A 24,981-nucleotide genomic window follows, 5' to 3' on the forward strand; every position below is an offset into this window, starting at 1 on the left:
GAATAGAAGTATGTTCACCCAATTAAGTCACGTCTTAATTAAGTGGCTGCACTAGACTGCACTAAAAACTTGAACATCGAAATGCCGAAGCTCTAAATGTGTACCTCAACTGTAAATCCACGTATATTATATATCCACTGTTCATCGCCCATAAATATATCATTTCTTAACAATGTGTTTTTCCGTTCTCGCTTTCCCCTACTGTAACAGCTGCTGCTCGCCTCCTGCCACCTCTGACTTTTTCAGATAGGGTTTCATTCTGACCACGTTGTAACGGACCGCATTTTGTAAACTAAAACCGTGTGGTCTTTCAGTTATCTTGTCTCAACAAGAGAAATGCAATCTCCTTGAGAGTAACAATTCTCAAGTCTCCGATGCATGTACATCAGAGATCCTTAGCAACACCGCCCCGTACTAATCGTTTTATCGAAGTTGTCATCCCACACAGACTTGTCTCCTTCATCCTCGAGCCGCTACTTTTTATGCAATGTGCTCTCATCTACTGGTGCTTTTTTTAGACTGACTCACTAAAAAGTGATACATTCAGGAAGAGTTTTCTGAGTTTTGAGAGATCATTTGAGAGATGCGCTCGCACTTCACTGCTACTTCACTGTATGTCCTCTGCCAACTGTTTTGCTAGCTAGCTTAATAATCCTATAATATATTGTTGATTCATTTTTCAGGTCACTTATTTTTCTGACCACCTCTTTAAAGCAGGGCAATGTGTGCTTAGTTGTTGCACACCAGGTGTAAATGCTCCATGATTTGTTTAAACCAGATTAAACAAGCTAGGTGTGAAAGTGACCTAAAGGTTATAGCAATGGCCCCTCCCTTTACGGTCCCTGGTTCGAAACCCCAAGCTGACAAAGTAAAAAAAAAGAAAAATCTGTTATGGCCCCTTGAACATGGCAATTATGTAATCAAATTGCTTCAGCACGTTACCATGGCGGCAGCCTTAGGTGGAAAGTGGAATGAGTAGTTCTTTGCCACTTGTATTCAGAGAAATTGTCATAGGGCTGTAAATACTCTGAAACACAAGTGAATCTCACGTGACATTCCCCAACAGAGATTGGACAGTATCATTGCCCACCAAATAACCAGCAGAGCTGAACATTTTGAATAACCTGCTTCTCACAAGATTCAATAGCCGCAATGCGCCAATTAGATAAAGATATATTTTCAGATATATTTGAAATGAATGTGATGAAAGAGGAAAGTTGTTTGCTGCAAGAGCAGTGATCTGGACTGGAATCTATGGTGAGGCAGTACATGTGGTGCTGACACACCCTCAACTGCATCACCGCGGCACCAACATCCCCAAGAGAAAGCGCTGGCAGGTGCCAGAACATTCCAGAGGCAGTGAGCAAGGCCAGCCCCTCCCCTACACAGCTGCCTCCCATCAGAGCGTTGTCGAGACAGACATGAAAGGGGGGGGGGGGGGGTGCCAGAGGAGGTGTCAGTGTGTGTGTGTGTGTGTGTGGGGGGGGGGGGGGTGCCAGAGGAGGTGTCAGTGTGTGTGTGTGGGGGGGGGGAGGGGGGTGACCTGGCAGCAGAGGAGGTGCCAGAGTGTGACGCCAGACGGTGCCCTTGAAACTGCTTTGCCCCAGCAACGCTTCGTCTCCATCCTGAGTGTGAAAGACGGGTGGAAATTAAAAGTGCAGAGGCCACCCTGAGAACCGACCACCTGCACCCGTTCCCCCAACGCCGCCACCGTGAGGCCCCCCAGAGATGACGCCGCCTCCCATCCTGAGGGTTTCGCCTTTTGATTTTGATTCCACTGCTCAGTGCCACTGGCAATGTTGGAAATTAAATGCCCTCCAGTGCCCTGAAAACTGGTACCGCATCCATTCCCAGAGGCAGTGGGTTCTGCCAGTGGAAGAAAGGTGTTTAAAACAATACAAATCTTACATGGTGTATTCTGTTTTTCCTATAATCATGATTTTATCCTGTGAACCTCATGGTGCTTCAAACTGCAGGGTTGTGTGTTTGAATACCTGTCAGAAAGTCAATCCACTCCCTACTGTAAGACACTTTGGATAAGAGTGCCTCTTAATTGCAAATGTAATCATTTAATTTATACATATTTGAGATTTACATAAAAATACAGTTCATAATACAGAGCAAATGAGAAAATTACAAAGAGCAAATGGTTAGTATTTATATTACTGCAATATTTCCTGTGCAGCTCAAAAAAAGGAACATTATAAGGAGGCATGAGCCAAAATTCCCACTTTGACAAGATGTTTCTCAATAATGCTCTTAACTATCCATCCATCCATCCATCTTCTTCCGCTTATCCGGGGCCGGGTCGCGGGGGCAGCAGTCTAAGCAGGGATGCCCAGACTTCCCTCTCCCCAGACACTTCCTCTAGCTCTTCCGGGGGGACACCGAGGCGTTCCCAGGCCAGCCGGGAGACATAGTCCCTCCAGCGTGTCCTAGGTCTTCCCCGGGGTCTCCTCCCGGTGGGACGGGACCGGAACACCTTCCCAGGAAGGCGTTCCGGAGGCATCCGAAAAAGATGCCCAAGCCACCTCAGCTGACCCCTCTCGATGTGGAGGAGCAGCGGGTCTACTCTGAGCTCCTCCCGGGTGACCGAGCTTCTCACCCTATCTCTAAGGGATCGCCCAGCCACCCTGCGGAGAAAACTCATTTCGGCCGCCTGTATCCGGGATCTTGTCCTTTCGGTCATGACCCAAAGCTCATGACCATAGGTGAGAGTAGGAACGTAGATTGACTGGTAAATCGAGAGCTTCGCCTTGCGGCTCAGCTCTTTCTTCACCACGACAGACCGATACATCGACTGCATTACTGCAGAAGCTGCACCGATCCGTCTGTCAATCTCCCGTTCCATCCTTCCCTCACTCGTGAACAAGACCCCTAGATACTTAAACTCCTCCACTTGAGGCAGGCACTCTCCACCAACCTGAAGTGGGCAAGCCACCCTTTTCCGACTGAGGACCATGGCCTCGGATTTGGAGGTACTGATTTTCATCCCCACCGCTTCACACTCGGCTGCAAACCGTCCCAGTGCATGCTGAAGGTCCTGGTTAGAAGGGGCCAACACGACAACATCATCTGCAAAGAGCAGAGACGAAATCGTGTGGTCCCCAAACCTGACACCCTCCGGCCCCTGGCTGCGCCTAGAAATTCTGTCCATAAAAATTACAAACAGAACCGGTGACAAAGGGCAGCCCTGCCGGAGTCCAACATGCACTGGGAACAAGTCTGACTTACTGCCGGCAATGCGGACCAAGCTCCTGCTTCGGTTGTATAGGGACCTGACAGCCCTTAGCAAAGGACCCAGGACCCCATATTCCCCAAGCACCCTCCACAAGATGCTGCGAGGGACACAGTCGAATGCCTTCTCCAAATCCACAAAACACATGTGGATTGGTTGGGCAAACTCCCATGAACCCTCCAACACCCCGTAGAGGGTATAGAGCTGGTCCAGTGTTCCACGGCCCGGACGAAAACCACACTGTTCCTCCTGAATCCGAGGTTCTACTATCGGCCGTATTCTCCTCTCCAGAACCCTGGCATAGACTTTCCCGGGGAGGCTGAGAAGTGTGATCCCCCTATAGTTGGAACACACCCTCCGGTCCCCCTTCTTAAAAAGAGTGACCACCACCCCGGTCTGCCATCCCAGAGGCACTGTCCCCGACCGCCACGCGATGTTGCACAGGCGTGTCAACCAAGACAGCCCCACAACATCCAGAGACTTGAGGTACTCAGGGCAGATCTCATCCACCCCCGGTGCCTTGCCACAGAGGAGTTTCTTGACCACCTCTGTGACTTCAGCCCGGGTGATGGACGAGTCCACCACTGAGCCCTCATCCTCTGCTTCCTCAATGGAAGACATGTCAACGGGACATCCTCAGTTGAGGTCAACAGCTGCCCACCTCTACTGTAAACAGCGTTGGTAGGGCACTGTTTCACTCTCCTGAGGCGCCGGATGGTTTGCCAGAATCTCTACGAGGCCAGCCGATAGTCCTTCTCCATGGCCTCACCGAACTCCACCCAGGCCCGAGTTTTTGCCTCTACAACCACCCGGGCTGCAGCCCGCTTGGCCTGTCGGTACCCGTCAGCTGCCTCAGGAGTCCCACAAGCCAACCAGGCCTGATAGGACTCCTTCTTCAGCTTGACGGCATCCCTTACTTCCGGTGTCCACCACCGGGTTCGGGGATTGCCGCCTCGACAGGCACCGGAGACCTTACGGCCACAGCTCCGAGCGGCCACTTCGACAATGGCGGTGGAGAACATGGTCCACTCGGACTCAATATCTCCAACCTCCCTCGGGATCCAGTCGAAGCTCTGCCGGAGGTGGGAGTTAAAGATCTCTCTGACAGGAGACTCGGCCAGACGTTCCCAGCAGACCCTTACAGTACGCTTGGGCCTGCCGAGTCTGTCCAGCTTCCTCCCCCGCCATCGGATCCAACTCACCACCAGGTGGTGATCAGTTGACAGCTCCGCCCCTCTCTTCACCCGAGTGTCCAAGACATACGGCCGCAGGTCAGATGAGACGACAACAAAGTCGATCATCGACCTGCGGCCTAGGGTGTCCTGGTGCCACGTGCACTGATGGACACCCTTATGCTTGAACATGGTGTTCGTTATGGACAAACTGTGACTAGCACAGAAGTCCAATAACTGAACACCACTCGGGTTCAGATCAGGGGGGCCGTTCCTCTCAATCACACCCCTCCAGGTGTCACTGTCGTTGCCCACGTGGGCGTTGAAGTCCCCCAGTAGAACAATAGAGTCCCCAGTCGGAGCACTTTCCAGCACCCCTCCCAGAGACTCCAAGAAGGTCGGGTACTCTGCACTGCCGTTCGGCCTGTAGGTACAAACAACAGTGAGAGACCTATCCCCGACCCGTAGGCGCAGGGAAACGACCCTCTCGTTCACCGGGGTAAACTCCAACACAAGGCGGCAGAGCTGGGGAGCTATGAGCAAACCCACACCAGGCCGCCGCCTCTCACTATGGGCAACTCCAGAGTGGTGAAGAGTCCATCCTCTCTCAAGGAGTGTGGTTCCAGAGCCCAAGCCGTGCGTAGAGGTGATCCCGACTACCTCTAATCGGAACCTCTCAACCTCACGCACTAACTCAGGCTCCTTCCCCGCCAGCGAGGTGACATTCCACGTCCCTAGAGCCAGTTTCCGTGTCCAGAGATCGGGTTGTCTAGGCCCCTGCCTTCGACTGCCGCCCGATCCTCGTTGCACCGGCCCCTTATGGTCCCTCCTGTGGGTGGTGAGCCCACGGGAGGGCGGCCCCACGTCACCCGTTCGGGCTGAGCCCGGCCGGGCCCCATGGGGGAAGGCCCGGCCACCAGGCGCTCGCATTCGAGCCCCAACCCCGGGCCTGGCTCCGGGGTGGGGCCCCGGCTGCGCCATACCGGGCGACGTCACGGTACTCAAAATTGTATTCTTCATTAAGGGGTTTTGAACCGCTCTTAGTCTGACCCGTCGCCTAAGACCTGTTTGCCTTGGGAGACCCTACCAGGGGCATATAGCCCCAGACAACATAGCTCCTAGGGTCACTCGGGTACTCAAACCCCTCCACCACGTTAAGGTGGCAGTTCTTGGAGGGGTCTTAACTACAAATACTAAATATTTCTAAACAATCTTTCCTCCAAAGGACAAATTGGTTAATTCAATTTTGAGAAAATGCCCCCAAAAACATGTCAATTTTTATCCTGCTTTTTTGAGGAATCTGTGTTATCTGATTCACATCGCCATAGACAAGCCACCATCTTTATCTACCTCTGTGGGGCAGCTTCTGACTCAGTCTGTCGACACTTTAATTACACCTTTCTCATCTCAAATCAACTGTGGCTCTGAACGCCGCTCTGAGCTCATCTATGATATGTGTTATCAACACTCACTCACACACAACCACACACACCTAACAACCTGTCTCTGTTAACTGGGCTGTGTCCATAGGGCACATGTAGGTGTCATGTATCAGGGCTGTCATCAGCAGCCATCTAGGGGTATTGTTGGGGATATTTTCAGATGGCACAGAGCAGGGATACAGTACATCAAGAAATTCAGTATTTGCTTTTTTTTTTTACTTCACCAGCCTTTTATTTTTTATTTAATTCTGATTCTACGGTCGCCTCACTCAGTTTTTTAAAGAAATGTTTTCACTTAAGGTAAAATGGTACAGAGCAGAAAGCACAAAGCTTACAGTCTGATTTCTATTTCTTTCTTAATTTTCAAAATGTTTACTCAGGGCTATGGAAACGTTTTTTTTTACATTGAAACTCATGAATGAATTGATGTTAGTATTGTATTGAAGGAAAGAGGTTCAGGCTAGCTGGCCTTCTTGAACATCTGTAGCGTTCTTGAACAGAGAAAAGTATAAAGTGGATATACAGTATATATAAAAAAATTTTAGTTACATTTTGGATATTATTCTGAAAAAATTTAAGGGCGCAAACTAAAAACATCTGGGAGAAATCTTTGCAGGCTATACTTGTTTAGTTAGTGGGCTGTTGATGTCCCTTTGATTGTGTGTGGGCTGTGTTTGGTTAGTTAGTGGGCTGTTGATGTCCCTTTATTTTGTGTGGGCTGTGTTTGGTTTGTTAGTGGGCTGTTGATGTCCCTTTGATTGTGTGTGGGCTGTGTTTGGTTAGTTAGTGGGCTGTTGATGTCCCTTTATTTTGTGTGGGCTGTGTTTGGTTTGTTAGTGGGCTGTTGATGTCCCTTTGATTGTGTGTGGGCTGTGTTTGGTTTGTTAGTGGGCTGCTGATGTCTGTGTGATTGTGTGTGGGCTGTGTTTGGTTAGTTAGTGGGCTGTTGATGTCCCTTTATTTTGTGTGGGCTGTGTTTGGATTGTTAGTGGGCTGTTGATGTCCCTTTGATTGTGTGTGGGCTGTGTTTGGTTTGTTAGTGGGCTGTTGATGTCCCTTTATTTTGTGTGGGCTGTGTTTGGTTTGTTAGTGGGCTGCTGAGGTCTGTGTGATTGTGTGTGGGCTGTGTTTGGTTAGTTAGTGGGCTTTTGATGTCTGTTTCATTTTGTGTGGGCTGTGTTTGGCAAAGTGGTTGGGGTTATTTCCTGCTAGGTTATCCCTGTCCTAGGGTCTCTTTAGATGGGGCCACATCTATCCAGCAAAAGTCAATGGGCTATGGATATCGATCAGGCCAGGGATAGTTGGACCAAGGGCAGGTGGACCAAGGCCCATGCCTCAGCGTAAATAGTAACATATTAAGTCTTCATTATTTTGTAGTTCTAGGTAAAATCTCTCATATAAAACAACTAACAATTTATGTATTTATTTTTATTATATTTGACACTTTGTGTGCCAGAAATCACTTTCCACCATATTAGGTTATAATAGTTGCCCTTTAATAAAAAGAAAACTTGTCACAATGACAACACATTAGGGGAGAATACTCATTTGTTGTTTGGGAAAACAATAGCTCTAAGCAATAAAACGACCTGATCTTGATTCAAGCTATTTATGTTCCACGATGTTAGTTTGTATGTCTACCTTATAAGTCTCCACCCCGTCAGGCTATTGTAAAAAGAAAATGTATCACATTTCATAATTCTAAAATATGCTTGATAGAAAAGTTCAAATCCTGGTCAAGTGTGCATCATGATATTAACTCAACATTCCTCATTGCCCAACCTGTTAGGTAGGAAAGCGACAATACAATTGTCAGTATTACTTTCCACCCTGTTACTGCAGGTTGGCATTTTCCATTCATAAATTAACAATACCATGAATTGTTAAGCCGACATATTTCACACTTCACACACTCCAAGTCTATCTTCATTATGTCTGAAGATTGCAGGCGTTTCCTCTTGAGCCTCATTTGCTTTAACATTACATGACCTGGGTCTTGTACGTCTTTCATTCCAGAAGAAAAACATCTCACAGGCAATTAACACTGAACTAATGGATTTATTAAAAACATAATGATGCTCAAGAAACAAAACGGATCCCAGTGTGATTTTAACTTCAAGCCTCATATTCTTGCCTAATACCTAATACCTTTCTAGCGTGAGAACCGAGAACCACAGCTACTGTCGTCCAGAACAGAGACACTGAGATGAAACACAGTATTCAGGTTTGATGACTGACGCTCAAGGGCTTTTAATGGTGCCCAGGCATCTGCTCAGAACCCTCTACCGTTCTAAGGAAGCTACCAGGCATGGTGACAGTGACACTTATTTGGTGCTGGAAGTGTGTGTCTGCCTGTGTGTGTGTGCGCGCAATGTGCACGACGACACAGAGTAGAGGAAGACAACAGCTGGCGGACAAGTAGTTCAATGCTAAGCCGCCTCCTGAAAACTTCCAGACACATGAGACCACAAACCCACTAAATCCTTTCTAAATCAGCTTAAAATGCAATGCTCTTTAACTAGAACACCTCAACATGTCCAGTCAATGGGCTTCAATAAGAGCCACAATAAGCCCCAGGGATGACAGAATATATTGTGTACTGTTCAGTCACGTCCCATTAACAGAACCCTATGAGGGTCTCATGGGAGCTGGTGGGAATTAGTGTGCTATGTGGGTAGCAGGGTTCCATTTGGGATGCCATTAGCAACAGTATGGTCTGCTATACTTACCTAATTCTGCTAACTATCTGATTCAGTGTTCTCTGGGTGTTTTCCCATAACTTATTAAGTAGTCTTAATGCTAATGTGATCCTTATTTTAATGTGTGAACTGTTCAGTCTTGTTGAAGAGGCTGTATTCATCCGATGAACACAAAGATTGAAAGGATTCTCATCCACTACTATAGGCGTGTTGTTTTTTTTGCCATGTTTTGCTTTCAACTGAAGTGGTATGCATTTTACACAGCACTGTAAAAATACGATAACCTTCAGAAGAAACTGATCAACCGACCGGTACAAAAACAAAATAGTTCCTAAGAGGGATTTACATTATTTACTGTAGGTGCATGGTCTCATCTTATCTGGTCAATGTCTTAAATTGGCAACATATAAATAATGTATGTTGAAAGAAACCAAATGCTGATTTCTCACAAAATGGTTGGGCCAATTTTAAATGTTGGTTTACATTATTTAACTGCAGTTCCTTTGCTAGCTATCTAATGTCTTTAAATTGACTTTAAACTTGAACCTCCCCTTAAGTAACTTCTAAAACTAGGACCAAAGTAATCAGTAGCAGCTCGTAATTAGGCATTGCATCCCATCTGGAGCTCTCCTCATGAATTATTACTCTTGCCCAGCTATGGACCAGTTATCACTTACCTATTAAACATTTATAAACCTTTTAATGATTAACAATATGTAGGGACCTAATGTCTATGGAAATTAGAGCAATTCATCAGAGATAATCTCATCTGATAAAGATAGGCGCCTTTCTAAAAGAGTGGACATCTTACAGATCAATGATTCGAGGTGAAGGGTTCAGGGTGTAAAATTCTAGGAACTTTCCAAAAATACAAGGTTTTTCCAAAATCTTAGTTTAAGGATTACTCAGTTTAATCCATTCTTTACAAAACATTATGAGAAGATCTTACAACAGTAGTAGTAGTAGAGCTTGCAGGTGAATATGAAAGTTATGCTTTGGCAGAATCTATGGTAGGGTTTTGGGGTGTTGCATCCCTTTTAAAGGGGACGTTACATGTTTTTATTCAAAAGAACATTTTCTGGAATTCAAGAAATGTGTCACGGAGCATTGTAAAAATGTGGCAGTTTTTGAACAAAATTCTCAGGTTCCTCCCAGGAGAGTGTGGTTCCCAGGAGTAGAACCATGCTGACTACCTTGGTCAGGTTTATAGCCTTAGAGAAGCCCAAATGCTCCAAGCAAACTGGTCAGCATCTCCCGGGATACGGATGACATTGTCAGCAAGGATTTTCTGATCTCATATCTCTCTAGGGACTCCCTAAGAGCGAATGCTAACTGAGCTAGTCAGGTGAGTGAGTCATCGATCCACCTAACTTTCTGTTTGGAAGGACACGTTGGGGATTTTTTTTTTATTTGACATTGATGTAAGAAAAGCTTACTGCAATATTCAACTCTTCCATAGTGAATCCATAGTGAGTCGTCGAAAAGAGACATGGCAATAAACCCAAATGAGTCAACCCTTTGATTTGGGCTGACTAGACAACCAGTCAGACTTTTACATAAATACAGTTTATGGCAAAGGCATGACAGGCTGCCTTTGACAGAACAAAAAAAGGGAACACGCTAAAAGTACAGTTAAAAACCAAAAAAGCATATCCTCCATACAAAGCCCATACAGAAATGAAAAGAGAACACAGCAAATCCCATCTCCCTAAATACACCCCCAACAGGATGACATTCACTTGAACGCATCGATATTTTCAGACGCTCTGTGATCAATTCTGACCATCAACGGCTCAGAGAGACAAGTAAGACTTCAGATGGACCCACGGTGGGTCCACATATGTTTCCCTTTTCAAGTGTGACAATGAATGTCAAACTGTAACACAAATAGAACACCAGATCCTTCTGTACCATATATCCCAGTGAGAGTACATAGAACTCTATCACACAGTCCAATTGTTAATGAAAAACAATGCCACATTGAGCACATCAAACCACTATATCGAAGCTGTGGGATTTCAGCGTGGGCTCCACAACACTCTGTCAGGCGTTCTGTTCTGAAGTGGCTTGACTAGGCTGAGGAAAGCACAGCCGAGTGAGCTGGCTACGACGTTGTCCCAAGTGACACCCTGTTCCTCAGCCTAGTAGCGTTCGACTTTGAACCGGGCCCAAATAGGGACTTGTAGGGAATAGCGCGTTGTTTGGGACTCACCCTATGACTTGGTTATACCTGCTTATTTAGTATTCCATACACAGTGGCATCAAGCGGAGTAAGACTGTACTGGGACTGCCACCTCCCATATTCCGCAGTCCCAGTACAGTCTTGCTCCGCTTGGCCCCCAAGACCAGAATTACCCAGCTTCCTGCATAAACATGCATGTAAAATAAAGATGTGTGTGTGTGTGTGCCAAAGCAGACACATTTCACACTTCACACGCTAGCAACCATCTTCATCATGGCTACAATGGAGATTGGATGAATTCCCTCTTGAGCCTCATTTGAATAGTGTCCAGGCAGCTTTGTTTGAATAAGACTACAGGGGACTTTGGCTTTCTTTCCATACCACTGCCATGCTATTCAAGTCTGTGTGTTGATGCACTATGCAATAGTGTTACACACACACAGAAACACATTAATCTATAATCGACTGTGTGAGCATGTGAGTGTGTTTGTGAGTGCGTGTGTGTGTGTGTGTGAGATCTAGGAAAAATGGCACAGACATGTCAAAGCAGAACTAATGGATCCGCTCTTTATACTCAGATGTAATTCTGATGGCTTTTAACGCCTGGCATTCGTGCACAACTTTTGAACATGCCCTACGGTACAAAGTAGTAGCCTAAATAGGGAATATGGTGCCATTTAGGATGTGGACAAGTACTCTCTTCTGTCTGTAGAATCAGGACAACTCTTGTTCAATGGAGGCTAGATACTTTATTCATCCAGCATCACTAAACGTTGTTCTTTCCATGACAGTCCCATGGTGGTTGGGACATGCAGGCTATTCGTATAGCTGTCTCATACCATCCGTTTTCTCAGGCCACTATAATTGCTTTTAAAATATACTTTAGCAACATTTTGGATGTTATGGGATTGCTGAAATTTTTAAAAGAGAGTACTGCTAATCCTCTTGGGAATATTCTACTCTGAAAGGAAATACTCCAGATCATTTATCATGACCTGCTTCCAACAGTGGAGAAAACGTTTTCCCATTTTAGAAACGTGACTTGTTAACTGCATCTGCATAACTAATTAATCTCCAACATCTAACTGCCTACACAATCACAGCACACGCTAGTGTATCTCTCTCTTTCTCTCTCTCTCTCTCTCACACACACACACACACACACACAACCTAGCCCAAGTGATGCTGTAACATTCTAAAGCAAACCCATGTTCAGTGCCAGGCAACGGGACACATGCACTCACGCGCGTACTCACTCATAGTCACAAGCATCCAGTGCAAATATGTCTTCAAAAATATTCTATATTATTAGTCTTTGGTACTGTGTTAGCTGCTGAAGTTGTTGCTGTGCTTCTTTTCCAGCATTGTCGAGCAGGAAACTGCAAACTGCAAGGATTTCGTGGTTTGCCTCCTGCATAGTCTGTTACTACTAATAAAAAACGTGTAACTTGTAATTGTGATTTCTTACCGTTGAGAAAGAGACAGCGAGTATTACATTAGTATTATACTACAACAGTAGATATGATGGGAGAGCTGGAAGCACGGAGGAGAATGTTCCACCAAGGCAGCAGCGTACGATGTAATTGATCCCAGCTGCCGGGATGAAAGCTATTCCCGGTGGGTTAGTCACGTGTCCTCTGGGGAGCGCTTTAGTTTTGTGACACCGAGCACTGTTACCAGAGTAGTTAGTGTACTTGAACATCCTCCTATGGTAACGGGTAATCAACTGATATCTGGAATAAAACGATGTTTATTTTTTTTATCGTCGTCATACATTTCCAAACTAAGGTAATGGGAGAAACACATGAACGCGCGCTTTCTGGCATGTAGGTTTGTGGAAACTTCTGAGAGATCAGCTCCCCCGATAGCTAGAATTTCTGCAAGTGTTCTGTAACCGTGTCGCCACTACTACAAGACGAGTCATCCGACCGCGGGCTGTCACTGTCTGCAAAAGCCGAGGTAGGCCTGTGTTAGTATTTCTTTAATGTCGATATCACTGTTATGTTGAGAAGCAGTGCTTTAACTGTTCATGAGGGCGCAAGCTTGGATATGGAGGAATACGCACGCGTAAATGCGTCATGGGTCCAAAATAACCCTATCCGAATCCTAGAAATAATTATCTTCTCTGAAATCATGCCAGTGTTAAAACATTGAATCTGCGAACGAAATGCTATCCCACGTTGTATTATTGTGCTCTGTAACTTCCCTACGCGTCTTGTGTCAGATCAAAAATACTAAACATGTGACGGCTCCAACATCATACCTTGGTGCCTTAAAATCTGGACCTGACTATTTGTGAGGCAGCGTTGGCAGTAGGGTACTACATTAATTTGATATGCACAACTAAGGGGTTGGGCTGTAGCCTACGAGCTACTCCAACATGTAGGTGCATGTATGTTTGTTTACAAGCATACAGTACCAGTCAAGTTTTGACACACCTTCTCATTCAAGGGTATTGCTTTATTTTTACTCTTTTCTACAGCTTTACATACTTTCTACGATGTGGGAAATAGTAAAACTAAAGAAATACCCTTGAATGAGGATGTGTACAAACTTTTGACTGGTACAGTAAATACTATGTACTTTTTAGGAGAAAGTGAGGTGCAGACAACAAGCACTTTGACATTGTTTGACTGACAGTCACCTGATGGGTGTGCTTCAAACCAAGCAAATTTAAAGGATAGAACATACATGTCCCGGGCTGTTTTAAATGACTAATGGAACGTCTTTTTGGTACAGCAAATGGCATTTAGTCGTTGCTCATCATCTAGCTAGCTAACGAGAGTGTTCAGTCACATTATAGTACAATTAAAACGGACAAAGATGGGCTACAATGAAGATGTGATTGTGTTGTCTATTCAGTGTATTTCTAGGCTATATTATAAACAAAAAATTGTTTATTGGATGTTTAAATTTTTGCTTAACTTCCATTGCTTCTATTGGATTATTGCATCATATCATTGCATCATAAATTGGCTAGTCCAGTGTTTCCCAATCCTGGTCCTCGGGACCCAAAGGGGTGCACGTTGTAGTTTTTACCCTAGCACTCACTCAACTGATTCAAATGAAAGACTTGATGATAGGTTGATTATGTCAATCAAGTGTGTAATTGGTAGGGCAACATTTGAATCAGGTGCATGAGTGATAGGGCAAAACAAAAACGTGCACTCCTTTGGGTCCCAAGGACCAGGATTGGGAAACACTGGACTAGCCAATTTATGATGCAATGATATGATGCAATAATCCAATAGAAGCAATGGAAGTTAAGCAATGAAGGTTAAGAAACAAAATTTAAACATCCAATAAACTATTTTTTGGAGAAATGAAACACTGGGCTAGACTATAAAAAGGCTGAACAACTCTTTCATGTCTATGATTATCACTCGACTGTCCAGCTAATGGTTTTATGAATAACCTGCCAATACGCTAGCTTGCCATTTGGTTGCAATCATTTATGGATGTTGCCCATCGCCTCGGCCCTCACTTGGGAGAGGACGGGCCACGGGCCAACCGCCTGCCCCCACTGCCGCTTGGGCCCTCTCAAGGGAAAGACCAGAATGCAGCCAGCCAAAGCCCCAGGACCAACATTGATGACTCCTGGCACTTCTGGGTTTACCCAAGGTGTGAATATATGGTCAACTGCCACAAGAAGATACCGTCGCTGGAGATGGGGAGAAAGGGAAAGGCATCCAGTCGTCCCCGGACCAGGTCGGCCCGGTCAGTTGTACTCCGGTGGGTCTTCAAAACAGGCTCTCGCCAACGTCCTTAAGGAGGCTTTACAAGAGGAATCTCTGCAGATGGCTGCCCAGCTTCTTTAAAAGAAAGAAGAGCCACACCTTGTTGGAAGAGATCTCATCTGTGGAGAGCCACCACACTGACCTCCCACCAGCCTCCAAAGTGACCTCCAGGGAAGGATGAGGAAGCAGCCACAATGTACGCCCCAGTACCACAATCTGCCCCCTCCCGGAGCTCCTCACTTAACCTAGAGCATGCCAAGTTGGACTAGTCAGATGCCCGGGATGTCCCGGAAACACACACTTTGAAAGCATCCCAGAGGAGTCTGTCGAGGAGGTGATTGCTGCTCTGGCTTGCGATGCTGAGGAAGAAGAGAGGCACCGCGAAGGCCAAGCTGCAGCCATGGATGGATGAAGACATGACTGGTGAATGTTGTTTCCCCTACCTTCATTTCCTGAGACTGCTCTTGAAATTATTTTGCATTTTAGTCGCTTCACGAGTAAGAGAAGGAGGAGAGGAGTGGGGTGGTGGAGGGGAGGAGGATAGGAGAGAAGAGGAGAGAGGGAGGAGAAGAGAGGAGAGAAAAAGAGAAGGAGAGTGGGAGGAGAAAGCACTAGATGAGGAGGAGTGGAGTAGAGCTGTACTTATGTATGTTTTTGCATCAGAGTACCTGTAATTCTACTGGCTGTAGACTTATTTTGGAGCTGTCCAGAATGCTTCACAAGTAAATCGTTTCCCAATATAGCAAGGGAAAGTATGCATTTATAAAGTACCTTGTATTTACTTTTTGCTTGTCTGTGAATTCTGCCTAACAGCATGTTGTTAAACGTCCGTTAGTGCACAAGATGCACTGGAAATAGTTGGAAATGGAAGCATCTCTTTATGTCCCCTGTTCCCATTTCCCTCCAAAAACACAGTGAGTGAGAAGTCCAGTGGCGTCTACCTCACTGGTCCTCTACCCACTGGTCCTCTACCTCACTGGTCCTCTACCCACTGGTCCTCTACCTCACTGGTCCTCTACCTCACTGGTCCTCTGCCCACTGGTCCTCTACCTCACTGTGCCTCTACCTCACTGTGCCTCTACCTCACTGTGCCTCTACCTCACTGGTCCTCTACCTCACTGGTCCTCTACCCACTGGTCCTCTACCTCACTGGTCCCGAGACGCTGTGTGTGTTGCGAATCCACCTGCTGACATCTTGCTTGTAGCATGGTACGTGGTCTTATGTAATGTTTTTGCTCATCTAACCAAAGCACTAATGTTATTGCCAGTCGCGTTTCCGCCAAAACATATTCTAATAGCGGAAATAGTAGTAGTGCAGATGTTCCTTGATCAATGCGTGTCCTGTAATGGGGAGGGACACAGGGAGCGCACACAGAGGGTGACCAGGGCCCTGGAGGGTGTTTTATTAATGAGAGGGGTGAGGGGAGGAGGTAAGGAAGAAATCAAAACCAAACAACAAACCCCCTTTAAGGGGATGCGGCGTCAACTCTAGGGCGGCCTCCCAGTGGGAGTTGGGGAGGAATGTGTGCTGGTGCTTGTTGTTTGGTTTTGGTCTGGCGGCCTCTTTACCCATTGTACCTCACCTGGTGCATTTTCTCTGCTGGCCTTGGCACCGAGCTGCCCCCTGGGAGCCCTCAAATACCTCCCCAGACGAGGTCCCAGTAGGAGGCTGGTGTGTAGAGGTGGTGCAAGCCCTGCTAGCTGCCCTCGGATGATTCTGGAAGCTAGCAGAACCCCATTTCAACCACCTTTTAGCCTGAACATCAAAGGACAATACCTTCAAAAGCTTAGGTGTGATTCAGTGTTTTTGGAAGCAATATGAAAAAAGCATGTGTGTGCGGAAAAAGAGGGAGTGAGTCTCTCAGAGTGAAAAATACTGTGCTGTGATTGTGTATGTAAGAGTGTGTGTGTGTGTGTGTGTGTGTTTGTGTGTGTAAGACAGAGAGAGTAGTCTGTCTGTGTGTGTCACAGAAGACCAAGCCCCCAGCAGGTTTTAATTCCAGCTTACTCAAATATTTGCCTTGTGCTACTACGTTTTTTCACTATATTTCACACAGTGCATAATATGAGCAATCATCGTATACAGTCATTCACACTGCTTCATTAAAACAGCAATAAACAGAGTTCATCTCACCGGTTTCAGTAAAAACCTGTGTAAAAATGTCTGTATTCTTTTTTTTTGATACCTATGGATAAGACGACAGACTCTTAAAATTAAGTTTTTTTTTTATATTTTTGCGAATCTTTATAATGCTACCTGATATTTAATTTTGGTCTTCCCCAAGGGCCTAGGAAAAGGTGAGTGGCACCGGTAGACATCCCCCCAATGTTAGGTGCATGTAAATTAGTCCCCCCCGTAACATTTTGTGAAAAATATAAAATGTCCCAGTCAGTTTCAAACCCACTCCTATGCCCTTGGCTGTGTGACACAAGTGTACAGTAACTATAAGCTTCATGGTCTGGTTGTCGCGCCTGGTCAGGTCTGCTGGGTCAGACGTCTTGGAAGAGATTGCGGGTGCTTCACGAAGGATGACTCACTAACCTGCCTCCCTGCTGCTTTGAAAACACCCTGTCCAAAATACCTAATGTCACCTGAAGGTTTGTGGCTGCGAACATTCCAATCCCGAAATGCCATGCTGATAGAACCGACCGCGTAGGGAACACAGTGCCGTTTTGGACGCGGACTCCTAACATGCTCAGTGAAATGCCTTTTTAAAGCGTGAAGTAACTCAACTGTTGCCAACATGCCATCCTCCACTTGATGTCTAAATGTGGCATCGGTGCTTAATGAGACGTCTCTCTCTGGGAATACAATATAGAACTAGACAGTTGACAGTAGACTACGCCGCTAGCCTGGTGAATGCAGCTGACATAGTCATTTATCAATTACCTACAGGGAGAGCTGTCATCTCTGTATCACCGGCTGAAGTGTAATTATTACAGAGAAAAAAGAAAACGGGTGGCTGTTATGGGAATAGCGTGCAACACAACCACAGTCATTTTGTAAGGTCCAGCATCAATCAACATAGCACAACGTGCTGCCGTACTGCCTGGGAGATTTCTTTACGGTTTGCCTATTGTTATGAATCATTTATAAGCAGGATAGCCACGCATCGTGTTTGGTTACAGATTATGCACGCTTTAGAGAGCCATTTGTCATACAGTATCTTTTTGCTAGGCTTGCTTAAGGAGGTACCAGCTGCATTTTAAAGACCAGCCCTGCTCAGACGTCTGGATTGTTAGGCATCTGAAGTAACTCCCTATTAACTACATACTGCACTACATTAGATTAGGTCCTGCATAAGAAATAGGGTCCCTATTCTAGTAGAGCAGAACGTGGAGTGCTTTGAGAAGCATGTGCTGTCATTTAAGACACACACACTTTTTGTTTTAGTCTGAGGAAACCATTGATAATGACTTTGCTGTCTGGCTGTCAGAATGATGGAAGTGGGCTGGGAAGTCAGAATGTTGCTTTCAGAGACAAGGTGGCACACTTAAGAATAGTGGGGAGACCTCAATGTTAAAACGGAATGCGGGGTTCTTTGTTGTTTCAGCTTTGCCCTGCCAGTGTTGATTCTGGATTACTTAAGAAGCTTTCTGCGAGAAACTCACCAAGAGGGAATACACATCTGTAAATATACCAAACAACAGTATGTTGTTCTTGTCAAAATAAAATGTAACTAGCTGTCATTCGAATTAGTGCTACGAAAGGAAATGGCATTCAATTAGCCTCCCCCAGCTAGTTCACCAGCTGCATGTGTTGACAGTCGCCCAACTTCAGCTACCCAGGCGCTTTCTTCATTCTGTCTTCCCCGTTGGACGTTTAGGAAAAACTAGGACGGTTTTACTGCCATGCTTCCAGGCAATGTCCTTTGTATGGTTACTATTCCTATGTCAGGGTTGTTATAAAAGACACAGGAGGTGGTGGAGGAGGTGGTGGAGGAGGAAGGAGGTCACTGCACTGCAGTGAGGCGGCAGGAGAGATGCGTGTGTACATCTGTGGAACAACGACCGACAACGCGAACAATCTGTGAGCTACTCATTATGCCAAACAAATCGCACCCTTTCCCCTCATTGTAGCATGGCACTGTTGGCCGCTATCTGGAAAGCAGCCCGTGCAGGAAGAGTGGACGTGTAATGCTGTTTTCTGCTCACGGGCTGCCTAATACTCAATTAGCGGGTCGTCATTTGAGGTTGAGCTCAATCTGCTGCTGACTGCCTATGCAAAATGTGCAGGCCTGGTTGATGAGCGGTGAGGGCGTTCTGTGGAGCATGTTTACATCTACGGAGGCTCTGCTGAGATGGAACAGAGCTACAAAGCCAAAGCCTGGCTCCAGATTTCTGTGTGCTTCTTCTTTGTCCAACATTTGAGTTGGCTATATGTCACCAACAGATCTGGGATCAGGCTGAAAAGCATGCCTGGAATAACTGAAATTCTAGGGTAATAATTATATAACCAGCGTTATCCGTTAATACTAGTCCTGTGCTTGTATCTGAAATTACAGAAAGTTGTCCCCGTATTTTGAATTGCGGTAATGAGTGAGACCTCACTAGCCTTGCAAATGTCCCTGTATGTATTCAAAACTCTTGAGTTAGAGGCACTCTAGGAAAGCCCCACTCAAGCTGGAACACAGGATTTGCATTGTGGTCTGCGGCATCACCCTGGGATGATGGTAAGAGGAAGGCTGTCCGAACTATGGTCAGGAAGGATTTTCCCACTGCATTGTGTTGTGCAGCGGCAGAACCACTAAGATTAACGTCTAGCCAACGTTAGGTATGGATTGACAGGAATGTGTGGTGACAGCAGTGCAGTCACATCCTACTAGAATGCAGGAAGGTTTGACCTCATTACAGTGTCAACAGACCCCCAGCACAACTGGGTGGGAGGGACTAGGTCAGGAAAAGACGTCTGTGCATTCCTGGGGGATTCCCTACTTCGGTCCCTAGTTCCTGGAGGGAGCGTTGCGTGATACAAAATGTCACATCACACACGCGACTGACTCAAATGAGTTTGGTTTATGACAGTTGTAATGTCAAGAAATGATGTTGGGTCTACACAGTGTGGGCGTTGTAGTTAGCTGTATATTTGTATTACACAGCCCTTTTCCTTTATTTATACTACTCAAGCATTATCAATTTGAATCTGTATTTAACCCTTTTTAGAAATTAAATTGTTGGGAGCTGGGTACTCTGGGGGGCTTATTCTGGTGGTGATGTACTCTAGGGAGAATTGTGTTAAAAGGCTGATCTGGAAGTTTTTGTGCAGTCATGTAAAAGGAAGTTACATTTCACATTTTAGTCATTTCTTATCTAGAGCAACTTACAGTAAGTGCATACATTTTAAAAGAGCTAGGTGAAACAAGCACACAGTTTAGTAGTTCTAAACTAGTAGTGCATTCTACTTGATGAATTAGTTATTGGCAAAGGTCAGTGCTGGAAAAAAGCCTAGCCTATGCTAATAAACATTAAACCGGACAAAATGAAGAGGCCACTGCACCTTTTTCTTTCCTTTCCAGAAGTCAAAAAGGGAGGTTTTGAGTGAGGAACAGAAGGGTTAAAATTAAGAGACCACTGCAAATTGAACACTTCTGTTCCTCACTCCAAACTTTCCTTTTCAACTTTTTTGGATAGGAAAGAAAAAGGATCAGTGGTCTCTTAATGTTTTCCAGAGCTGTACATGGACACTGGTTGGATATTTCAGCAAATATCATCAAAAACTCAATATTAAAAATCTCACAAAAATAAATATACTTTGAAACCAATTATGCAATGACAATGCACATGTAATTTCCTTATGCAGAAAAAGTTGTTCCCTGCCTTTACCATCATATAAAATGGCTAAACTAATTAGAAAATAATTTGAGAGAAACTTAGGTGGGTCCAGTCTTCCATATAGATAATTGGTCAAAAAATAATATAAAGACATGACTGACGTTTGTCAGAAAACACCAGGGTAAAGGCCTCAATGCCAGAAGAAATAGGGGGTTATGAAATGGCAGAGTCAAAGCCCAGACCTGATAAACAATTACAAGAAACCGCTACATTAAGTTATTTCAGCCAAAGAGGGCTCAGGACACCAGTTAAGCTACGGGTGTACCTATTTTTTCCGCACTAGGAAAATGCATTTCTGTGGATTTTTGTTGAATAAATGATAATGTTGGAGCCGTGCATTAGCATGCTGAAATGAGTGGTGATGGCGGCAAAAGACGCTAGATGCGGAGGTCTTGGGCTTGTTCGGATGCACCTGGTCTGCGCTTTTTACACCAGCTGCTCTGCCAAATTCTCTACAGTAATCTTAGAGGCAGCTTATGGTAGAAAAATTGACATTCCCTTCTCTGGCAACAGCTCCAGGGGACATTCCTGAAGTCCCCTTGCCAATTGCCTGCTCCCTCAAAACATCGAGACATCTGCGGTGTTTTGTGTGACAGAGCTGCACAATTAGAATGGCCTTTTATACTCCCCAGCAGAAGGTACACCTGTGTGACTATCATGCTGCTAATCAGCGTCTTGATATGCCACACCTGTCATGTGGATTATCTTGGTGAAGGAAAAAATATTTTTTTTTATGCACATGGGCGTATCTCGGTAGTTTGTCTCTATTATTTCTACGCATGAGACACGCGTTTATATCTCGGTTCCGGGTCGTCTTCACAGCTTAGCTTCTAGTCAGCATGTGGTCGTGCGTAGCCAGTTGTGTTACTAATGCAACGCTAACTGTTAGTCGAAAGGGGATGTTTTATGTGTCTCCTGCTCTGATAGGATGTAAATTATGTTGTTGGACAGTGTCACCCGGGGCATCCCAGGTCGCACCCTAATTCCCTTTTTTGGATGCAGACAAGAAACATATGGGTACGAAATATCATCACTATAATTAGTGGATGGTTCAGTCTTGCAAGAACATCCCGGGCTAATTGCCTTTTGTCATTTTGAGAAGAGCTAGTACCAATCCAGCCAGTGTAAGGGGCTTGCTGAAGAGTAAATTACACCTTGCTTTCTCAGCCTCTCTCTCTCTTGTCCCTATCTTTCCCTTCCCTGGTCTGAATTCATTATTCGCCATGTGTGTTTCATAAGGCAACCTGTTACGTACATACTGTATTTAGTACAGCACATTTCACCAAGACCTGTAAGTATTATACAGGATCTGAGTTGGGGAATTCTCAGCATGCAGTGTTTCAAGGTCTGGCTATTGCAAAGTGAGCAATGTAAACTATTTAGCATGATTTCATCAGCCTGTATACATTTATTTAACTTGATTGTTGCCTAACGTTTATTGTACACCTCTTGAATACCTCACGTAAAATGCATTCCCTCTTGCCCTTTTATAGTCTTTACCTTTTCTGGTGCTTGTTCTGAGACACGAATGGGCTTTAAGAGGAGAGAGAGGGAATAATATTGTTTTCTACCTAAGGGAATAGGGTCCCTCAGCCAAGATTTGGCTGACGGACGGGTGGTAGAACCCTCCGTGCTTCCACTGTATTCTTTGAAAGACGTATGTATAATTTTTAGTGCTTGGTGCCTGGTCAGTCCGTCTGTTGAATTCCTCCACCCTGGTCATCAAATGCCACCCTATCCCCTACATAGTGTTTTACTTTGGCACTGTATGATTCCTGGTTCAAAGTAGTGCGCTAGGCAAATAGGGTGTATGAAATGGAAACCTATCCACAAGCGGACCTTACTAAGAAAACAAACTCCCAAAACACATCTCTGAAGAATTCAGGCATTTAAGGGATCCTGTGAAAGATAGACAGCCAGTCTAGATTTGTTCAAAAGCTGTGTGATCTCCGATAACGTCTCTTTCTTCCAACGTTATTTATTTGCGTCATGGTAAACATCAGGTTCTAAATATGTCTGGGTTGGCTGTTTATCCTGCTCACATATTCACAGACAACTATAAAGATTGTTGCTATTGTAAATAAGGTTGAATGGGTGAAGAAAAAAAATGTCTGACCCCGCTTGCTATGAGTTGAAGGATTTTTTCCCACTGAGGTGCAAGATGGATCTTTTTGTAAAGAAGGGGCATCAAACTAATTTTCCCATGTTTTTTCTTTCTTAAATTTTTGTTATTCTCATGAGAAACGTTCATCTGAGGAGCATTCATGTACACTGAATCATTCTATGAACACCCTTCAATGAACTTCAATTGCAGAGAAAGTTGCTTCTAGTTACCTTCACTTGACTTTGATACCAAGTCAACACTCAAGGTTTAGCGGTCTTCGGTGTATGTACATAACCTGTTGAGATAAGCTTCATTTAAGCAAAGCATTCCAAGAACATTACCCAGGGACCGAATATGGTCAAAAGAGTCAGGGACCGAATATGGTCAAAAGAGTCAGGGACCGAATATGGTCAAAAGAGTCAGGGACTGAATATGGTCAAAAGAGTCAGGGACCGAATATGGTCAAAAGAGTCAGGGACTGAATATGGTCAAAAGAGTCAGGGTGATGGATTCCTAGTACTATACACCTTTTACTGTTCTCTTGAGTGTTACTGTGCGTCTGTGTCTGTTACACTTGTCCCTCTCAGGCCCAAACTGAGCCCATTATATTCCCCATGCCTTCTAATTAGATCCTGTCACATGCATGCAAACTGTTGCCCAGTGGGGCTACTTGTTCTCTGTTTTCCTTAGTGAAGACAGCAGCTAGCTAGCTACACGGAACATTCTCTCAGACAGTTAATGGCAACGAGTGCAGATTAGCTCTCGGCGTGCCCCGCCTTTCCGTTCAGGCTTGTGCTCCTACGGTACATTCAGCAATTTAAAGATGTAGTTACTGCCAAACACAGGCCGCGCGCATACACATGGAATCACGTGTGCGCGCCCACAGACACACACACACACACACACACTCCCACACACACAAAAACAGTGACAGAAGAGCTCTGTGGGAGATTGTCGCTAAAATTGTTTATTTTCCATTAAGTGGATGGTGGGCTGGCTGGCGGGCAATAGGCTAATCCCAGTGTTTAAGATGACAAGGGATTTATCCTCAGAGGCTCCAGAAGCCTTGCCACACACACACACACACACAGAAGCACACACACACACACACAGAGAGAGACACACACACACAATTAGCTGGATATAGCTTAGGTAGAGTGGCTAGCGGATAACCATTAGGATGGTATTATGTTTAGAAGCTAATTCCCCTCAAAAGACAGCCACTGATGATGTTGCTTTCTGCCCGCATGCCTGCCTTCCATCTTACTTCACGCCTGCTTTCTTCATGCCTGCCTCTTTGCCTGCCTCGTTGCTAACTTGGTTACCGCTGGCTTAATGGCTGTACACACTCAGTGTCATGGCATCAGAGCCTACAGCTGAGAGGCTTTCAGCGTCAAACCTGTGCTGGCTGTACTTCTCATCCTTAATTTGGACTCTTCATCATCTATTCATTTTCATCATCCCTCTATCGAGAATTCGTTTTCAGCCTTCCTCTTGAATGATTTACATTTCAATGTGAAATTCCAAGAAAGCCATTGCCAGAAAATCGGGTTCTATTTTGGGAAGCTATGTTAAAGGCATAGACTCCCTTGTAGAAAAAAATATATTCTGTGTATTTTCTAAACATCTACTGTATATATTTTTTTGGCATTTTAATGTAGAATTTCTTTCTCTCTTTCTCTTTGCAGTCCAATTTGAGCTTATGGACTTTCCTCATAGCATTTCCCTGCAGGCTTGGGAAAGTGGAAGATCCAAAAGTATTCTTTGAATTTTCATTTCACGCAGCAGTTGTGATTCATATTTGACTACTGCTCAAACAGGAAGTAAATGCCAGCCGCTAAGCGTTTGGATGAGAACACATTAACTGCCTAACAACCAGGTTCAGGCTTACAAGTGCACAAACCACATGTATCCGCTAGAGGGTGGCGGGACATGGCACGGCTGTCCGACAACAACCCAACCAACGGGAGACAACGCTGAGACAATTTGCAGCGCCGCATGCGAGCCACGCGGGGCATTGTCCTTATGCCCCGAACACAATGTGAACTCCCGGCCGCAGTGATTTTGGTCTATTTCTGAAGGTCATTACGGGCCTGAAACTTATTGCGCCGGAAACAAAAAGCATGTGCGCGATCACTGCAAAGGTAACGTTGGCACGGTACATCCTGAAGTGTCGCTCCACCCCGGCATTCCTTTTCTGACAGTCAGTCAGCTGTAACGACGCCACAGGGCAGGACTCGGTACCGTGTAATGTAAACCAGAAAGAGGCGCGGCCGCTCGGAGAGGGGGACCAACCCGGGTGGATCTGGGGGAAGTGTGTGTGGGGGGGGGGGGGGGGGGGGTGGCGGCCCGGGTGCAGGTATTTTCCCCTCACCTCCACCACTTGCAGCGTAGCAGTTTTCCCCCGCCCTCCCCGACGTGTTGTTGCTCACCACTCGCATCGTCTCCTCCTCTCGATCCGTTACTCCCCCCAGGGCAGGTGCATAATGGATGATAAACTGGGATGGGGGCACTGATCTGATTTCAGCTGCTGTTGAAACAGCACCTAGTGCAACTGTTGCTGTGGAAAAGCACG

The 24,981-nt window shown here is 45.5% G+C and overlaps 1 protein-coding gene across 1 annotated transcript in view; it reads left to right on the plus strand.

Moving 5' to 3' along the window:
- The first annotated feature begins 12,424 nt into the window (after positions 1-12,424).
- Positions 12,425-24,981, plus strand: part of mid2 (midline 2) — a 133,970-nt gene continuing 121,413 nt past the window's right edge. The window contains exon 1 of the mRNA XM_010897605.3: positions 12,425-12,692. The gene's annotated coding sequence lies outside the window, so the exon portion shown is untranslated. The remainder of the gene's footprint in view (positions 12,693-24,981) is intronic.

This window comes from Esox lucius, chromosome 4 (genome assembly GCF_011004845.1).
Source record: "Esox lucius isolate fEsoLuc1 chromosome 4, fEsoLuc1.pri, whole genome shotgun sequence".
In the NCBI taxonomy this organism is placed as follows: Eukaryota; Metazoa; Chordata; class Actinopteri; order Esociformes; family Esocidae; genus Esox; species Esox lucius.